The sequence below is a fragment of the Megalops cyprinoides genome, chromosome 22, assembly GCF_013368585.1.
Source record: "Megalops cyprinoides isolate fMegCyp1 chromosome 22, fMegCyp1.pri, whole genome shotgun sequence".
In the NCBI taxonomy this organism is placed as follows: domain Eukaryota; kingdom Metazoa; phylum Chordata; class Actinopteri; order Elopiformes; family Megalopidae; genus Megalops; species Megalops cyprinoides.
In genome coordinates this window covers 19470030-19491190 of record NC_050604.1, presented here as the reverse complement: position 1 = coordinate 19491190, position 21161 = coordinate 19470030, and the positions used below count along the sequence as shown (strand labels likewise).

General features: G+C 41.9%; 1 non-coding gene across 1 annotated transcript; it reads right to left on the bottom strand.

The window, feature by feature from the left end:
* Positions 1–20053: 20053 nt before the first annotated feature.
* trnae-uuc lies at positions 20054–20125 on the bottom strand. The gene has a single exon. It is a non-coding gene; the product is annotated as a tRNA-Glu (tRNA).
* Positions 20126–21161: the final 1036 nt, after the last annotated feature.

Below are 21161 nucleotides of genomic sequence, written 5' to 3'. Positions count from 1 at the left end.
CCTTCGAAGTGTCAGTGTTTGAGGGTTTCTAACTGTGTACCTCCTGCTTTCTAAGTCCATACCTGAATGAGGATCCTACCAGAACAGTTACTGTTGTTTCTACATTGTGAGATCAGAATGACATCACAATGCAAAGATTTTCATGCAAAGGTCAAGTTACATTCGCAGCTGGGACATGATGAATTCCCTAACACAGTGACTTTACAGCTGTCACACATGTGATATTTTTCATGTAAACTCATATCAGTCCATGACATCTCAGTCTATGTACATTCAAGAAGTGCACTTTTAGAATAAGAAGGGCTGCCTATATTTATATTTTTCAGTTCAGATGAAACATTTTGTAACACAAATCCAACAGAATATGAGGGTGAAAAAATAAACTATGGCACAGACAAGATTATGCCCCACTCCCAGCCAAACACACACACACACACACACACACATACAGACATCATTTTTGGTCATGTGTATGGTCCACAATTCAGATAAATTGGGATTATACAAACAAGGCATGATGTAGATGCATATTATACTTTTGGAGTGAAGTAAAGGAAGCATTTGCTGTGTAGGTTCTAAGGAAATCAGATATGATGGTAATGACATAAAAAAAAAAAAAAAAAAAAAAATCAACAACAGGCGGTTTGAAAAACACATGACTGTAAGCCAGCATCTTTGCGGCAGGAAAAGCAAACTCATCCTGGCATTTATGAGGTGGAAAGCTACTTTGCTCAGAACAATTACAGTCTGAGACATTCTTTTCCAAGGGGGAGCTCAGGAGGAGTGCTTAGCAGCAGTTTGGAGCGCAGACAATGATACACCCAGCGGTATGTAGCAGCTTAGGAACTGCCTCGCCTGATCTTCTTCAAATCTAAAGAAAACACAGGAGGCATGAAGTGCCCACTGCCCCGCATTGTGGCAGATTTAGAAGGAAAACAGGGGAGACTTTCCCCTCAGGGACTCTCAAGCTTTACAGAGTACTGGGTGCAAAGGCAACACAATCCACACCGCTTGGCAGGGGAGAGCCGTCGGGCCTGGACCCAGGGTCCCGAACGAGTCTGGGAGGGCTGAGCAAAAATGAAGTGAGTTGAGCTCGCCTTTCAACTGTATCGTATTAACAACAATTTGTCCCCTTCTCTCTCCATTTTCCTCACGCTTTCAGTAACATCCCAAGGCTCCAAGTCTGCAGGCGTGAGCATATAGTGATTCATACGGTCAGTCAATCCTGGAAAGCAGTAGTTTCCACCATATGTATTTTTTTCCTCTGCAAAGGCATAGAGGTCATGTCTCTGCATTTGAGAGACAGACAGGGGCTGCCACTTGTGACCTCCAAATGGTCTTCACTCCATGTCAACCCAGTCTGTGAAACATTTGTGTTGACACCTGGCAATGTAGCGTTGATGAGTTAATCTAGCAGCTGAGTGTGTCCTTTAAGCAAGAGACCCCGCCCCCCTCCCCCTTCCCGCTTCTCAACCGAACTTCTCCAACCATGGGCAGAGGAGGTGGGGGGGGGACCCCGTCACAAATCCAGGGGATTGTCTCTGAAACACCCTGTGACCCCGCCCACTGCTTTGATTTTTTTTTTTTTTTTTAGCACCCGTAAGCCACCTTGAGGAATTCCGAAGTTAAGAAAACCGTGACTCTTAACTGGGTATCCAGTCTTTCTGTGTCAACAGAGTGCGGTCCGTAAAAGGACAAGGCATGCGGATTTTGCCTGATTGGTGCTGTGTGGATTGCAAGAAAAACAAAAAGGAAGCAGTGATGGATGACGCGGTTTACATTTAATGTTTCTAAAATAAATCTTGGTTTACAACAGAAAAAAAAAAAAAAATTTTGAATGTAATGGGCTTTTTTGTTCCGATTCTCGGATGAAGCATTGCTGGCCATCTCCCCAGTATGAGTATTACAGGACAGCATACATGAGGGAACGTTAGCTTTGCATTTTAGTTTTGTGTTTCTGGACCATGGCCAGGGGCAACTGAGACCAGGACAGTATAAAAATAGGTGCATGCCCTGCCACAAAGTCACCCAGGCTACTCTAACTGTATCACGTCTGGCGCTGCTATGCTGTTTGTGGAAACCTCCGTTTCATTTGTTTGTTGGTGCATTTATTTCATTAATCTGGTGAAACGTAATTGCTGTTGAGAGGTGGAAGTTCCTGCTCTCTGACAGAATTGCAAAAAGAAGGTGAAGCTGAAGGGTAAAGCTGTTCGGTCAGAACCTGTTCCTTTTCGCGTGCACTGTCTGTGCGTATGATTACTGAAGACAGATGCCATCCCCTAACATGCTGTGAAATGACATCTTCATGGGGATGTAAGGGGGCACATTGTCACTTAATGCTTCTCAGGCTATTTTAAAGCTTGCCAAGGCAGAGCATGAGGCTGCTTTATTTCGTCTTTCACTAAAGTGGATACGGTAATTCAGCCTTGTCTTCTGAACATAGACGCGTCCTGTCTGTTGAAACGCTCATTATGGAGATGTGAAGCAAATTTTCTCCACTCCAGGGCAGCAGGTGACGTGCATGCTGGCCTCAGTTGTAACTGGACGGATACATTTGGACACTGGCTGCCCGTCTGGACTCGGAGTTAATTTCTTGCTGAGTTTGCACAGTTCCCAGGCGGATGCCAAACCATGAGGAGAGGAAATTGACCTAGCTGCTGATAAATTCAGGTAGCACAAAGAGATTGCAGACTTAGAATCACCACAGAAAGAGCACCCACCCACATGCACTGCACAGTGATGTTGTGTCTGTCAATGGTATCCATTTTATGGTTAAAACCCGTGAAAAACCCCTGTTTCAAGAGTAAGCCTGTGACAATCTGACAGTTGCTTGGGAATGTAACATAATGCTGACCTTCCCTACCACTCCCTGCATTTCTCTGTGTTGATCTGAACATAGATTGAGTTTAGAATGCAGAGAACCATGTGAGTCCAATGGGGAAACTTACAATATGAGTGGGAGCTTCCTCTTATTTCTGGAGGCACTGAAGTCCATGATTTGTTTATTCATTTCCACGCTGCCCGTGAATAAATATAGAAATAATTCAGGTAGATTTTACAAGAATGGCAGTTAAGGAATGTGAATAAATTGGTATGATTATGTTGAATAAAACAGATCAGGGGGAGCTTCAGTTGGAATCACATAAGCTTCGGTGTAAAAATATAAGTCAAATGGGTTTCTGCGGTTGCTTTAAACAGAACACACATGAGGCTAGTACAGTCACTGCTGGACAGCCATTATTTCTTATTATAGATAAATCCACAATGTAATAAAAGCACACAGCCTACAGCAGGGAATTGCAATGTCCTGGAGAATGAAAATGAAGCTAAAATAACTAATAAATAATTGGCACAGATGTCACAGTATTTCCAAGTTTATTTTACAATTATGTTATGATTAATTTCAAGCACATAGCATGCTCGCATCATTCCAAGGATATGATGCTAATAAAACCAGATGCAACAAACCCTTGACTGCTTAAAAGGTTGAAAGGGCAAAAGCACAGCTTAAACTTTGCAGAATCTAACACGATTCAGTTCCAATGTCATTTCTAACGGTGGTGATGGAAGAGCCATCTGGGTTGTTTTATCTTTCCAATCTGTTCTGTTTTCCATTGTGAATCTGTAGAGAGCATTGTGCAAAGCTGATGTTTACTGGCATTGTAATTGAGTACAGTCAGGCTAGGAGAAGGTCCCAATGCCTTTCTAAGGCCCATTTACTTTCATCTAACACTCGAAGTGAAAGGCAGCGGTCGCGCAGAGTCAAAGCTGCAGCGTTCTCAATGCGAGTGAAGTTCCTTCTGTATTTGTTTTGTTTTGGCCAAGCATACTTCCCTTATCTCAGACCTTCTGGTGTCACACTCAAAACCAGCCTCTGATCCCAGTTTGACTGAGCAGCTCTTGTGTTTTTAGTGTCTTAATTAGCTAGGCAGAATGCGGGGATGGGACCACGGGGCTAACACGTTTGTCATCCTGCCGACAGCGCGACGTTATCTTATCCTCCTGGTAACAGATCACAAATGTTGTCAAGTGGTGGGCAGGATTGCATGACACAGAAGCCCAGCTTGTTTCCCTATACTCGCGACAGCTGGAGCACCCAGGCCCAACATCCCTCCCTCAACTGTGGGCGGCAGTGTAGCATAGTGGTTAAGGAGGAGGACTCGTAACCGAAAAGGTTGCTGGTTTGATTCTCTGCTGGAACACTGCTGTTGTACCCTTGGGCAAGGTACTTTATCCACAATTGCCTCAGTAAACAGCTGTAGAAATAGATAGCATTGTAAAAAACTGTAACCAAGTTGCTCTGGATAAGAGCATCTGCTAAATGCCAATAATGAAATATAATGATTGGATGTGAGCTGTAAAGCATTGTGTGAGGTGGACTTGTTGTATGTTGTATGAAATACATCAGCAGACTCCGTTTAGTCTAAAAGACAATTACCCTGTTACCTGTTGACAGCATTTGGTATGTCATTTCTCTGTTGTTTTGCTACATTCTTGGCTGACTCCTATTCTAATCTAAGATTGCACTAATTATGATACAAGCTTAAACCAACCAAGGTAAGGCTAATAATTTCCCTTAAAGAGGCAGTTAAGGCCCATGTGGCTCTTAAGTTTAAGAATGACAACTCATGTATCGGATTCAGGATTCAGCTGTGACAACACAGAAATCAGTAGCCAAGTATTGAGCCAAACAAGAAATACTATAAGAAGCAACTCTTATATGATGATGAGTGGTCTAGCTTTTAGTTTTCCTTGCCTTTTGGCCACAGATTTTTCTCCCTGATGAAGTTGTGAATGAGAACTCAGGTTGTCATCAGCTTGTCATTTTTAAGGCAATAGACAGAAGCTCCAACCTCAGGTCGACAAGTATACTGTGTCACATGTTTACAGGTAGGGAAGCTGTTCAAGTGCTTTCTTCATGTATGCCGTTATTGGAATTGAGCAGTTGGTTATTTTCATAATGAACATGAGAATTGCAAATTATCATTCAGCGTTATGTGCACATGTAACGGACAGCTTACAGGGAAAAGGATGGAGAAAGCTACTGCGCTTTAAAAGGTATTCTACCATTCGAATGCTGTTACAACAGATTTTAGATACTTTTGGTTGGATTGTGAGATACAATGGGGATGAGATAGAGAATAAAGAACAGAAGGACAGTATGGCTCTTTGGCATAGTTCTAACAAGCTGTTCGAATTCTACTGAAGAATTTTGGTGAGAGTTCCATGTGAAAAAATTACATTCATCTGATGTTTTTAATTGAATAATTAAGTATTGTGATATATCATTAAGACCACCAACATTCACAATACCCTTGCATGTTGAATTTAGTATGAGCATGCCATGAAGTCTGATTGGTATTGGATTGGCTTAGTATTGGTATTGTGTTGGCAATGGCTGATCTCAGGGACAGGAGTAGGGACAGCATGCATGTTGAAACATCCAGGAGAAGATGTGACCTTTAAAGCAATGAGGTCAATAGACTGTAAGCTACAGCAGGGTATCTCCAGCATTAACAACCAGACTATCCTACAAGCACTGTGATGATGTAGAGCGCTTAGAATGCCAAGGTGTGACTATTACCCCCTGTAAGCTCTGTGTGCTGAGTGCGTGTGCGTGCGTGCACATGGTTGTCCCTACAGTGTGTTGCCCTGGTATCAATCAGTTGAAGCAAACCTGGTTGACTGATTCTACACCTGCTGGAGACAGGGGACTGTGAGGAGAGCCAGTGCCAGGAGACTTATCTGGAAAGAAGATCCGGCCAGGTGCTGGACACGGGTCAATCTGTCACTCATAACTCATAAATCATAGAGCCCGTAAACTGAACAAGCACCGTGTGTCTGTGACCGACATTATGCATTCAGCCAAGGTGTGCCTCAATGCTCTGCCCATGTCATTATTCTCATGTGAAACACCTTGTGGCCTGTGTGTGGTTAATGATTTGATGGTTTGGCAAATATCATGCGAGCGAGTGGATTTACACCGGGCACACAGATGGGAAATATTTTTTCCCCCAAGTGTGTTGTGCTGCTTATGGTCTGGGCTTCTGCCATTTGGCAGCAGCCTTGACCAGAGGCTGGCTGCGGTCCCATACCCTTACCTCCACTGATTGGTAATGCTTACATGGAGGGAGGGGGAGGAGAGAGGAAGCCAACGTCTGCAGCAGGTGTTAAAGGCATGGAGGTGCTCAGGTGTTTCCACAAAGATGCGCCAGATATCGTTCAGCTGTGCATGAAACTGAGAGAGGGTAACATGGCTGCCTCAAAAAGGAACCACCCGCAGGGACAGTCCATTTCTTTCTGTTGGAGCTGCCATTACTGCACATCCAACTTTCATGGCCTGACTGAGAAAACAGAGGAGCACTTATTACTTATGGTAGATTTTTGCAGACCATTTGGAGAATAGTGGCAGGGGTCGTTTGGTTTTTCGATTGCTACACCTAAGCTGCAATTCATCTCGCAAATGTGAGCAGAAGAAGAATCACCAAAACAAATCAAATACCCAAGCAGAAGAAAAACATAATATTCTTCCCTCAGACATACTGTATTTGTGTCCTCATCAAATAGATGCGGGCCAGAGTGCCAGGTTGGATCTGCCTCAGCATAAAAAACAATGGGAAAAATCAGGCACAGTCACAGCTTCATCAGAACTGCTTCCAGAACAGTGAAAAAGGACGACTATTACTCATTCAAATTATAATTACTCATACGTTAACACTGGGACAATTTCAAAATTCCAAGTCAAAGTGACAGCGTCAAAGAAGCCGCATGGCCAAAATAAACCAAAATGTGGCTTCGTGTACCCTCATTGGTTTATAGAGAAGGATATAGATGTCCATTTTTGACAATAGCAAAAAAAAAAAAAAAAAAAAACTGCCAAATCTCTGAGAAATCAACCCTGATTACCCCAGTTCCCTAATGTTACTTCAGTGGCTTTTTAAACACACTACTCACATGGCCAAGCTTTTGCTAGGCAAAGGAACAGGCTTTCAGACCTCCAGCTACTGATTGTTAATGGCAATCACCTGGCTGCCAATTAGAAAGGAAAAAAGAAGACCAAAGTAAAACAACCAGTCAAAGTGAACATTTTAGAACTTGTTTCTATTGTCCCACATCTTTAAGAATAGCAATATAACAGTGGCATATGTGACCTGATCAAATTTGCACATAGCGAACCGCATAACGAGCACATTATCACAGTTTAAGCACATGGCATTATGAGTGATAACTTTGGTGGAAGTATTAACACATTCTAGACTGAATCAGGACAGGGGTGTTAATAGTCTGTGAACATTAAACCAATAGCATAGGACACTAAATCTTATACAACTGCTATTTACCAGACACAGACAGAGAGGGGTAATCTCTCATGTGTTTGAGCATTTTGTACCAGAAAAATTGTTCCAAGAGAACACAGCATTTTAACTTAGAAGTATGCATTTAAGGAAGCAATTTTACACTATTATGAGTAGGCGGCCAACATGCAAATGGTAAGCATGATATGATGCCTGCACAAAGAAAATTCAGAAACTTCAAAATGTGTAAATTTTGTCAGCAAAAAAGAAAGACTTTTCTGTTGTTTCAGTTTATGAAGCAGTATCCCTCCTTTATGTATAAACATTCTCAAGCACAAGTTGGTGATTTTTGCAGATGTAAGGTAGTTTTCCATTTCTGTCATCCAGTAAACAAGGCCGAGAATAAAATCAACCCCTTGGCACCTAAATTGCTTTCAGAAATATATAGTTTTATCCGTTTTGCCTTTGTTCATTTCTTTCTGACCTCAGTTGGTCTTTCAATTTTGTCTTGTGTACTCATGTCTAAACTCTTATGACTGCATTTGACATAAGGGAAGATAAAACCCATAGTTTCAGCATCACATAATTTAATATATCAAACCATAACATAATTTGACATTTGAAAAAACAAAGATCTGTACATTTGCTATGAGTTGCCTTCCACGAAATGTAGGTTTTGTTAATGTAAAATTAGACAAAGCAGAAGTTCCTCGTACATAATTAGACAAAGCATACGTTTTTCATAGCAAAAAACATAACTTTCACAAACAGTAAGCTTACTGGAGGCTGTTCTGTAAACACACATATGACCACAAGGAAAACAAGGCAAGGCTGCCACACTGCAACTCGCTGTCCAGGTCTCTTTCACACCACACTGCTCTATCCAGCCCTCATTGCTCCGTTTTATCTAACCCTCCTGCCCTGTGCAGTGTCTCATCCAGCTCTCCCGTTTCACACTACAGTACTTTATACGGTTCTCCGGTTTCCAAGGTCCAAGATTTCAGCCTTTTTCCTCTGACCACCCCGAGGAATGTGTTATGTTTGGATCACCACCACCTCCCAGCCAATAAACCAAATTAGACCGTGGAATGTGAGGCCGGGTTCCTTTTGGCTTTACGGGGGGATTTCGGGAGACGGGAGGATTCCACCCCGGCTTCGGGAATCGTATCGCAGTTCCCCGGGACGGCTCCACGCAGGCCGCAGCTCCCCTCAGTCCAAATCCGACCCCATGACTCTCTCATTGTTCCTGGCAGAACAGCTGTGTGGAGATTTAGATATCATCCCTCAGCCAGTTGAACACCAAGAAATCGAGCTGTTTCTGGACGAAGGGGGAAGTACATTTCTGGTGCAGGATTGGTGGTATAATGTGGCAGGACAGCTACATGTATGAAACAGGTGAGATTAATAATAGAATCCTGCCCTCTTTTATGGTTTACCGTATAAGAGCACCATTGGAGGCATTTTATTTCACACATTCCTATCAGAACACAGTTCTAATTCACAAGAATGGCAATTCTTAAAACATACAAAGCCACACCAAAAACAAACAGCCACGCATTACCATCTGAAATCAGATTAGGTTTTCCGTGGTCTTTAAGGCCTTAGATGTAAGACATTACTCAAGTAATGCAGCTACGCAAACAGAAGGAATATTGTTACCATTTGGTCATGTTTTTTCATTTACACTACTTGCAGTCACATTCTAAAATTACGTCTTGCCAGAGACAAAAAAAAAAATATTGTGAGTAAATTTAAGAATCTGGGTTGATATTATTGACACCTGTGTTTTGGTGGATTATCTGCCTAGTAATTCAAATACCTAACAACGCCTACATATACTTCCATGCAGTTGAATTATTAATGTTTCCTCATGATCACACTTTTTAATATTGTCCTCATGTTTTTTCCATGATGATGATATTCAGCCTGGTTATGATACAACTGTAGAATTCATATGTTTGGAATTGATTCCAAATCAGTTGCATACTGTGGCTGTTAATTTATGTATCACTGGTTTAAAAATGGATTCTTTTTAAGACTGACAAGGCAAGCTGCAACCATTCCACAGAGAGAGGGATTTTGGTCCGGCTGTGGATGTCAGTACTCATTATCCCCCATGATCAGCTCTGGGGTGGAATATGGGTACATGGAAGCCACAGACCCTTGGAATCTGACTCCCATCAGCCAAGTATTGTCCTGCATTGCTTGGAAGAAACTTCCGTCCCTGCTAATTAGATGGATCCATCTTTCTAGTAGTGTCTCTTCTGAGTTGTGTGATTTCTGCCTTAAATAGTTCAATTTTTTTATCAACAGAAAGATTTATCAACAGATATTTAAGGGGTGAATCCAATTTATGCATACAGTGTGATTTTTGTAATTTAACCATTTTCTCCTAAACCAGCAAGGTGTCAAGTTCTATCTGAGGCTCCCCTATTGCCAGAACAGAAACCAGAGAGCAGTGTGTTGTGCAGTGGTCAGAGCACTGGACACAATCAAAAAGTCTGAATTGAATCCCAGGTGGGACACAGCTAGAAAGAGCAAGGTACACACCTGTAAATTAAGAAATGTGTTAAACCTAAGCCATTTCATCTGCTAAGCAAGTTAGCACTGTAAGAATATTGCAGGAAACAGAAAGAGAAAAATGGTGCTTCCCCTCCATCCGAAGGCTGGAGTGACATCAGTATCATGCAAGCTTGCCACTTTCACTCTACACCCTTAATTAGTAATTAATAAAAGTTTCTGGTTGCCATCCTAGCAGCACCATGTACACCACATCAGCAGGTCATGCAATGTGCAGAATTTGGCAGGAATCTGACCAATGGGTATTGAGCAGCACATGAGCCAAATGACCTCAAAGGCTTCTTGTGAGGTGTGAGAACAGATAGAAGCCTGTGCCAGCAAGTTAATCCCTTCTTTGAGTCTGTATGATACTCCATTAATTTCTACCTACATAATTACTCATATCATGGAGCAACATATGACCAGACTACGAGAAAGCTGAAATCACTTTGAGAGGCATTTACACATCCAATACTCTTGTACAGATGACTGGTAAATGATGAAAGGCAGAAACGAAATGAATAGGAAAGCTGAAAACACTGATATTAAATAGAGAAGTCACATGACACACAGCTAGATCAGCTCCTGGTTCCACGTCCCAGCCATATTCCGGGGTAGTGTCCAAGGTGATCCATGGTCCTATTCACACAGAGAACTGTGTGTTTCCAGGCAACAAGCCAACTTCAATCAATGCCGCATTACAGTATCTCCTTAACATATACCGAGTAACCCCATTCTGACCTTCCAAATCAAAAGATAAATAATACAAAAACATACACTCAAATACCTCATTTTCCCAGATAGGAGCCAGGACATGAGTCATTTGATATGCTATTATTGCATTCTGTTTGGAAGACACAGTGTCCTATTAAATGTTTAAAAATAGATAGCCTTGCTATCACCAAATGGTACACTTCATATATTTGATCTCAGTTGATTACCAATCGTGCATAACAAAAAGAGTTGAAAAAGAGTGCTACATATGATATGGGGAAAAAGTTTAGCTTTCAGTTAGACAGTACGTAAGTACATAAATACATGTCTATTGATGTTCAGCATAATGAAGGTGAGCTGTCTGTATAAGGCGGTTAAATTGATCCCAACATCTTCCGTTTACGTTCTCATTGGTCGCTATTGACCAACTGTTGTGAATGGCCCCTCCTCCTTTTAGGATCAACACTACACCTTCCTTGATACATTAAGATAAGATTGTCGTCTGAATCCTGTGCAGGGCTGTAAATTTCATAGTCCGTATCCGCTTAACTGTTCCCCATTGCTTCTGCACAGACGTAGAGGAATGGGGGAGACACACAGGAGGGGACAGGTATAAGAACAAACCCGTTCCAAAAGCAGGCCACGTAAAGAAGCACCCATCCCTTTGATGTTGACGCCCGTGTTAACCGGGCAGCGTTCCGTCTCACAGCGATGCGCCCCCGGGCTGCTCTTTGAAGAGCGTGAGAGGGAGATCTCCTGGAAGCGTCCGTGGAGGAAGAGCCAATGATCCTCGGCCTGCCCCATGGACTCCAGCCCTCAGACCATCCGTCATCATTACAGGCCCTCCCAGTACTCTACATCAACCCCCCCCCCCCCCCCCCCCCCCCCGGCCAGAAATTTGGGCCCAGCCATGTAAAACTGGAAACTGTGCCAGACTATCTCGTGGCATGCTCTGCAGAGCAAGAAACGTATTATAAATGCCTTAATCTTCCCCACTGCTCTTTTTCAACCCCTCTGGCATTCTGCAGCGTGTTTGGCCCGAGATAACAGAAAGAAAGGGTAATGATAAAATAATTAAAACAATGGCACGGGAAATTCTGTCATTGAAACGGTGCGTTTAACATCTGAGTCAAAGATGGAAGAACAGAGATGCATGTAAGAATTTGATGCGTGGTTCTCTTTTTCTTGAAGTGACCGTAAAAAGGTAAATGTGAATTTTTATCTACTTTTTAATAGCATCCCCATAAAAATACATGAAATTCATATGCTCGTCATTGCCTATAAATATTTGATTCTTGGTGCCACGGCGGCGTCCACCAGAGCACAGCCATCTTTATAGAAGTTCTGAGTATCATAATAGTTTGAGGAGTTGCCAGGGAAACCATGGGTGGAGCTTCATGCCCCCCCTCCACCCCCACCCCCCCACCTATGAGCAGTCTTCCCTTTGGTGGAGAACCCACCCCTTTCATGCCTGTTTACTTCACAGGTCTCTGATGTCATAATGGCAGGCCCAAGTCTTTGAAATCCCTCTTCTGGAATTTCACGCTTTTAGTGGCTCTAATATAGTAAGACTGTCAGCTGGCAGGTACAGTAGAAACCTGAGTTTTATTGCCTCTGGCCCAGGGATTACGCATTGTTAAGTTTGCATGGACAACATACCAAAGCTCGCCATATATCAGGCCTCGAAATAGGCAGAAACCCACGGATTTGTCAGGCTGAGTAATCTGATGACATGGCTCAAGTTTACTTTGTTAATGGCACCAAGCACACACGATTGTGGGTTATCGATCTATTTAAAGACAGAGTGCAGATGTTGAAGATTACATTCTGTGGCCTCTTTCTCAGATTATAAATGGAAATGAAGAGTATCATTATCAACAAACAAATGTGGGAATAAGCTCCTGTATATTGATACACACATAGTAATCATTTTCCAACAGGTTTTGAAAAAAAAGAATATCCATTAAAGCATTATGGAAAAACCCTGGAGTAATTCAAACCTGGATTCCAATTTGAATTTGGATTTATAGTATTAACAATTGTTGAATAAATGGTCTATACGGCTCAAAAATATTCTCCTCAGGTTATATTGTACTATACATCAAGTATACAAGTATACAATCAATGACTTTCAGTCATCAGTAAAAATATGGTATGTAGCCTTCAGAAGAGACTTGTACATGGCCAAGCCTAATCTGATATATACACATAAAAATTATAAAATTGCATATCAAACAAAACAGTGCTGGTGAATGCTGAGTATATCTGTATACCCTGGAAATGCAGCAGCTAGCCATAGTACTTGAACTGTGAGATGCTAGGACTAAGTTGAAAAGCATACACACGTAATGGGAACAGCCAGGAGTCAAAGTGAACACCTTCTGTGACAAAGAGCTGACACATCTTTCCTCATAAGATGCTTTGTGTAACGTCAGCCTTGTAAACCACATTGACTAGTAATAACAATAGCAATGACACAGATAATAATGCAAAAAATACAATAATACATACCCCATTTATTTTGTCAGTTCACATCAGTAAATGCAAATGCCAGCACTAACTGATCAGAAAAAAACACTATGATGGGCTCTTTCTAGGGCATTGAACACACCCTTGCTGAACTGTGTTTACTGGGGAAAAATAATTCCCTAATAATTTGTAATCTTGTTTGAAATCTCGAAGTCATTCAGGGTAACTTTTAACAACAAAAAACCCTCTCACTCTCACATAGACGCTGGTTACATAATACACATATGATGGAGAGAATTTGCCTGGAAAGAGCAGAGAGATCCACATCCATCAAGGCATTTCAAATGCGATGAAAACCTGAAATACTTATGTGACGTACACAGGCTGCGCGAGGGAAAAATTATTTTCAGTAGACATCACAGGGCTTCAATTTTGGAGATGAATATTGATACTTCTTTTAAAAGAACGTAAAGCACGCATTAGTTACACATGTCCAGCTGTTATCTGACTGCGTATACCCTGATTACGATAAATGGGCTGCGGGATGATAGAACAATGGCAGAAGCAACTGCGAAATGATTTCCTGCACTAATCTCCGAACATGATGCACTCTGACTTCAATGGAAGGGCTGCAGTCAGTCGGGATATACGGCATTCCTGCATGATTCCGCGAGGAAACTCTTCCAGACCTGTGCGGTGCCTGACAGAGGAACACATCCATCACGGGCTTTCAGAGATCGCCGCGATCGTCACGGCATGTCTTCAAGGCGGCAGCGAAATAATGGCGTAGGCGCACATGTGGAGTGCCTGTTATCCCACCTCATATACGCCGGCCGTAAATCCCGAGGTCTATGCACAGGATTCTACTGGTGTCAGAACATACTTTACTGTTTAACGCAAAGCTTTCAATGATTATTACAAATTACCGTTCCCATTGTGGCTTTGTAACATGAATCCCTCTTCAGTTTTGGTCTTTATACGCTCTGGTTGAGAAAATTACATTTTTCACACCACAAGGATGGAGTCATAACTGATGTATGGTATAACCAATGTGGATGCGAATGTACTGCAGTTATATTTTTGCTTTACATGAAAAAACTGACATCCTATTATAAGACATATACATTTAATATTTACTGAACTATTCTACATATTAAATAAAGCTTTCAAATGTGATTACAAGTGACAAGTATGTTGTATAATATATTGTAAAAAAAATTGCATAGCTATATTGTAAAACAGATTCTGCAGATACCAGTAAACTAGGTTGTACCCTGTTTAGATGATTACATGCTGAACTTGATCAGTAAATATGATATAAAACCATACAATTTGTGTGTGTGTGTGTGGGGGGGGGATGAGGCCCCAAAATTCTGGATATTGTTGTTTTAATGTCTCTCTTCTACAGGGGAGATAGGGGAGCCGTGTTCTGGATCATCAGGGCCATCTTCATACATGGCGTGTAAACCCCTGTTCGAACTCAAAAAAAAGAAAACTGAGATCAAAGAGATTAAGTGAAAATGGTATTAATCTCTAAAGATGGCAAAAAGAGTTGAAATTTTAAAACGGATAGCCCGTATGCAACTGGAGCCCTCAGAGTAAACTCTCATCTCCACTTTTGTTTTAAAGTGGCATCTGCGAGACTGAGAAAGGCAGACATCGCTATTTACCCAAGGCACCCTGGGCAGTTGGTTTCAATTATCATTAGTACATTAATCTCAGCAACTCTCCTTCATAGAAAAGGTTGGCGGCGGAGATGGCGAGCCAGGCCTCGGTGCTCAGTTCCAGCGAGTTCCTGCTCTGGTCTTTATTACCTGGCGCAGGCCGAGCCAGGGCCCCGACACGGAGCAGGCTGCATCCGCCACGGCGCTCTTGCAAGGAACCAGACCAAGTGCTGAAAGTGATAGAAGGGACCGTTTCGTGCGTTGACCCCATCGATTTATATGCTTCCCTCAGTCTCTGGCTGCTTCCCTTCCCTCCGCGGGAGTTAAAGGCTGCCAGTTGTTCCTCAGAGCGACCAGAACCTCGCAGTTGCCGACGGCTCTTTGGCTTTGGATCAAATGACCAGCAATTGGTCCTGCTGGTTCCGCCGCTCTGGGGGATTCTGTAATATAGTTATCATATCTATATTGCCCTCACCGAGTGATGTTTTTATTCCGTTTATGCACCCTCAATTTTGCATGTAGCAGTTGATTTCCTTCCAGGAGGTATTTTATGCAGGTCGACATGGAGAAGGCTTACGGGAAGGTTTTGCTACTCGTTGAACTTGTGCCTGTCTTTTTTTTTTTCTGCAGATCTGAAAAAGGTACAGAATAACTCAAAGCCACCAGCATCTGGATGACGGGGGTAAACAGGAACTGTTGAGAGCTTGTATTGTGTGTTGGTATCAATAAAATTAATGTGGATAGAATAACCAATGGAGGCAACAAAAAGAGGAAGAAACTAAACATACTCTGACAGTGTAGCGTAGTGGGAAGGTGTAGAGCTTATAACCAAAAGGTTGCTGGCGTGATTCCCTGCTGGGGCACTGCTGCTGTACCCTTGGGGAAGGTACTTAACCCGCAATTGCCTCAGTAAAAATCCAGCTGTATGCATGGATAACATGTAAAAAATTGTACCATATGCAAGTCATTCTGGAGAAGAGTGTCTGCTAAATGACAGTAATGTAATGACAATTCTGTGGTGCAAATGTCACCGTATGTGCGTATATTTCAAGGCAATACAGACCACTCTGTCTTCATCCTCAAGCTGAACTTTAAAAGCCATCATTTACCATCAACTCCTACTAAATTTCCAGAGATTTCTTCATGGTTCAGTGCTTCTCCTCAAAAACCTGGTCCTGGATGCCACTGGGTAAAGTCACTATTGGGAACAGACCAACAGATCATACATCTGACCACAATTGGTTAGCTCCCATAATGGAAAGCATTCTGCTATGCTTTTCCTTGTAGTCAAAAGTTTAACAATAACAATAATAATTCAACAATAACAATATGAACAATTATACTGTTACATATATTCGGTTTTAGTATGGCATTCCCTCCAGCCTCAAGAAGCATTGTGGTGTCTTCCCTGAAACAGCCCCACCCTCCCTGAAACCCAAGCCCACCTCCATGTTTATGACTGTTTTCAGCTTGTTATGGCAGATTTACTGTGCAATAAAAAATAAAAAAGGGACAACAACCTGTAGAAGTCATTACCACTGTGTTTCCCTACCCCAGACAGACTTATGGTAACTATGGTAGTTGTCATGGCCTGGTTGGATCTTTAGCTTGTAACATGTAGTAAGCAAGAGATTACTCCTGTAAAACATATGATATCACAGGAGTCATTCATTCTGCCTGGGGAATTTTGCATGTCATGAATTGTATTATCACAATAGATACTTGTAGCATGAATGGTATTTTGTATTGTATCTATAGATTGTACACAGTGGTTTGCATGTGCTTACCAGTGTTTGATTTATGACATCATATGCAAAGAAAACAGAGACCTGTTACATGACCCATTTGTTGACAAAGACATCTTCTGCTGCCCCAGCAATCACCACTCAATGAGCTACAGCCAATGAGCTTGACCTGTAGTCTTAAAATAGGATGCATGTGGCTCCTTGTTCATCAACATGTTATGTGGTGACAATGTGTCAGATATGCTGTTTGCAACACATCATATGCATGTTATAGTGAGCAGTGCTGGACAGAGGGCAGAGTTTGCATGCAATACTGAAAATGCACTCATGACAAGTAAGTGCTGCTCCATACGGTAAGTTAGAGAACTACTGTAGCTTTAGCTATTGCTATCATATTCCAGCTGTATTGCTACAATAACTGTAAATTCAGTGATTGTTCAACAAATATCAGAGGTTAACACATCACTTGAACTCTTTACATGACTTCACGTTTACAGATCATTAGAGACATGAATTAGCTGTTTCTGTAAACGTCAATTTCTACACATCATATAGAGGGCAATGTAAAATTTATTACATTTCATATTGTCAATAAAGAATAAAGATGGGATTTGTGCATGACCTTTTAGCTGAAAATGATTTAAGAAATGTTTCGGACAAGGTTCGGGAACATCACAGCACAATCGTAGGTATTTGAAACAGAAGAATAAAGAACATGCATAAATCATGATGGTATGTTGCAACTATGTCAGTTCAGATATAAATAATCAAGGACATCCTTACTGTCACTATCAGCTGTAATTAGCATGAAATCTGCCTTAACCAACCGCTCTCCCCAAAAGACACATCCTGCCAGGTGCAGGCTGGCCCTCGCTGACAGATATTGATGAGGCTGCGCTCCAAGCCACTGCTTTTTTCTGTTGCTCCCTTGTTTATGTAACCTTTTTCCTCTGCATTGCCAAACGTAACGTCGAACGTCACGGGCACCAGTAAAGGGTACCTTAGACAGCAGCGAATAAGATGAATGAGACCCACAGCCAGGCAGGACAGAGGGGTGAAGGGGGCAGTATTTAAACTGAACATCTCCATTCCTCCCAGCCCTCTGGGCTTGCCCCCTCCATTGGCTTTGGTCAAGGTTACCGACCTCTGGGGTCGGGTGGAGACTCCAGGCCTTCAACTGGCTGCTGCGGTCGGTGTCCATAAGTAGGCCTGACTAGCGATAGTCACACGCTGTGGTCATACCCTGAATAGAGGGATTAAAGCTTGACAGTGTCATTTATTTCCATGATTCATATGACCCATGAGGAGGCAGCAAATTGCTTATCCAGACAACAGCACTGTATTCAGTATACTGTCAGGCCAACCCAAAGGCAAACCTACTTCATTATTTTCTCTTTTTATTGTTTTTGCCCGATGAACGCCTTTATTCATGAAGTTTAATGCACCTCAAATTTCACACATTATCAGACAGTACTCAATGCAACATCATAAAGAGTCAACAAAACTTCAGTGTTTGATCTCCAGGGTTATATTTCCACAGCCAGTTCAACCCCCTATCCAATATAAAATCAATGCATTAGGTCAATTGCCAAGTGAGAAGTTGTCCAGTAACAGTCAACATATTTTGTTTGATAGTTATAGAAATTTTAGTTATAAATATAAATATATAAAAATATAATATGATTAAAATGAATTATACATCTTTGTTTATAGATTTTGCAACTGAGTTCTGTGAGGAGTGTTGGGGGGCTTGTCAGGAGTGCTGAAGAGCTGTTGTTCCCTCCTTTTAATCTCAATTTTTTTTGTTTTTGTTCACTCCTGCTTTTCATGAAAATTTTGTGGTGGGAGTTTATCCCTTGAAGCAACTGGAGATTTACTTCAGTAATTTGCATTGTATGCCTGGTCACACTACCAACAATGTACATCCAGTGAAGAGACTGAAGGGAGTTTTTCTGTGTATATTCAATGTGGGGAAACAGTTTGGAAGCTAAACTGATATTGCACTTCACATTGTCACAGCATAGCATTGATGCTGTATCTGTACATTGTAATACCATCTAATAACTTTTGGCCACAAAACTCCCCCCTATCCAGCTTATAATCATTTGCCAAATAATTATTTTGCTACGTTTGTCATTATTTGACTGTTATTACTTGACTAAGTGGAGTGAACAGCCCCATTCTTGACAATGAATTACAAGCAGTTCAACATCTGCTGCGTTATGCTGATGGATAGCATTTCCCTGCTGAGTCTGAGTATGGCATACAAGGCAGAGCTTTTTACTTCTATATAATGTACAATAAAGGATATTTATCATGGGGAAAAGTAGAGGATGACATTCATCCATCCCTGATAATGCTCACCTCAATGTGTGTAGCATCTCTGTAATGTGTGTGCAGCAGCTGCTGAAGCCATAGACAGGCAGCAGGTGCATGTGAGCCAGAGAGTACAGGGGGAGTGGGGGGGGGGGGGTCTGATAACACTCGACAGCTACTACAGATACTACAAAACCACTTTCGCCTTTCGCAGCACTGTGAGGCATCTCCCCTTCTCGTGTTGGGATGCCACGGGAAGAGGAAGATCGGAAGATTCCGGGTCACGCACAGCTGCAGAAGCCGTCGAGGAGATCAGTCTTTCACAGCGGTATCACTCTGCAAAAAAAATCCCCTACTTTCCTTTAAGATAAAGTGCATGGACAGACTCAGGCTTTAGCAGCTGGCTCGTTTGGCACAGGTCTCACATCACCTGTGAAGAAGCTGGAGATCTGAGCGAAGAGCGCAATGGTGCGAACCCTGCTTTCCTTGTAAGAGTCTGCATTTGGGCCTCTCCACTAAATCTGCTTCCATCATGTGTGAAGGAGCTGCATTCCTGGAAAAAAAAGGTTCTGTGTCCATTACAAATCACACTGAAACGGTCCAGCTGTGGATCGGCTGAAATACAAGTGGGCAGCAGAAACGCTGTAACATCTTACAATGTTGTGCAAACATACAGTAAGCATGATAGTTGGAACATTTACTTCACAGTTCGTTTGTATAAGTGATGTACCTCTTTAGTAGCCTGAAAATAATTGTCATTGGCATTGCTGTATCATAACAGTGATTCTATATACCTTGTGTGCCTCTACAGCATATTTAGTCCACAGTTCCACTGTCATCTTACCTGACTAGACATTTGCCACAGTAATTTCATAACACTATTTACAGTATATGTAATTTTTATAGTTCTACAATATAATTATTGCTTTTTAAATTACATTATTACAGCACATTATTGGCGTTTAGCAGGCACTCTTATCCAGAGCAACTTATATCGATTACAGGTTTTTGCAATGTTATCCATTTACACAGCTGGATGTTTACTGAGACAATTGTGGGTTAAGTTCCTTGCCCAAGAGTACAGCAACAGTGCCCCTATGGGGAATTGAACCAGCAACCTTTTGCTCCTTAACCACCATGCTACACTGTTGCCATGAGGTTTTCAGCCAGAGTTAATGTTTTTGTTTTTTTTTCTTAAACTGTTTGTGGTTCCACAACCCAAGTGGGTATAAGAGCGACAATTAAGCAGACCAGGTCACGGGGAAATATCCCAGTTGTCGCCATAAAACTCTTCCCATACCGGGAGTCGAACCCGGGCCGCCTGGGTGAAAACCAGGAATCCTAACCGCTAGACCATATGGGAGGTTAGTACATATGCTGGTTTGTGTAGAAGTCACAGCTGATGCCCGATATCTTACACATTGCATCACTGTATTTTAAATGGAGCTTTCGTTACCGTAGTCACTGCACAGTGAACAGCCCATAGCAATGTGTATCACATATCATCATTAGTGTACAAAGAAAACCTGAAAGTTGGGCTCCTGGGGAATTTACCAGTGCATATTTTGCCAAAATATTTCAACTGAGGATATTTGGAGCCAATATAATTGTTCTTGCCAATAAATTAGTATGTTACAGAACAAAAAGGCTTTTAAAAATGGTGGCGTTTTAAAATACTAGCCAAGATTATGTTAGAATATCAAATGTTCAAGACTATGATGTTAGAATATCAGGTTCCATAAACATTTGTTAAGGTGGGTATAAGGACATGTCCTGATGTCAGAGGACCCGTTACCTGAGTCGTTACGGCAACAACTGGAGTAAAAGTGTCAGAAAAGGCTGGTGGCAAGCAGACACAGACAGGAAACCAGTGAGAATAATTTTCAGTCAGTCAGTCTTTAAAGGATAGGCCTAGAGGTTCAATCATTTCCATTGCATGCAATATTTCTTTTATTGGTAATGTCAGCAAAATTGGAGCACTGGTGCCACAGAAACAGTAATTAACTGAGAGGGGTCACCACCACTCACAAAACTTTTTAGACCAGGCTGTAAACTCTAAAGAGGATACAATGGTTGTTTTTCTTGTCTCCACATTACCGGTTATTTACATCATAGACAGTGTTTCTCACGGCCACTAACACCACAATGTTAACAGCTTTTCCATACCAAAAGGCAGTTTTCATGAGGTTCATCCCATCACATTCCAGCACAGTCAAGAGTCTTCTATATTGCCATACAGTGTTTTACTCTCAATGTATCACACAACTCCCTAGCCAAAAGACGCCCACAAGAATTCATTTACGATACCCCCCCCATTTGATGCATTGTGCATCTAGAACTACAGTCACACCATTTTGGGGTGGGTCTGTGGGTTTATCACAAGGCTACTTAATGAATTC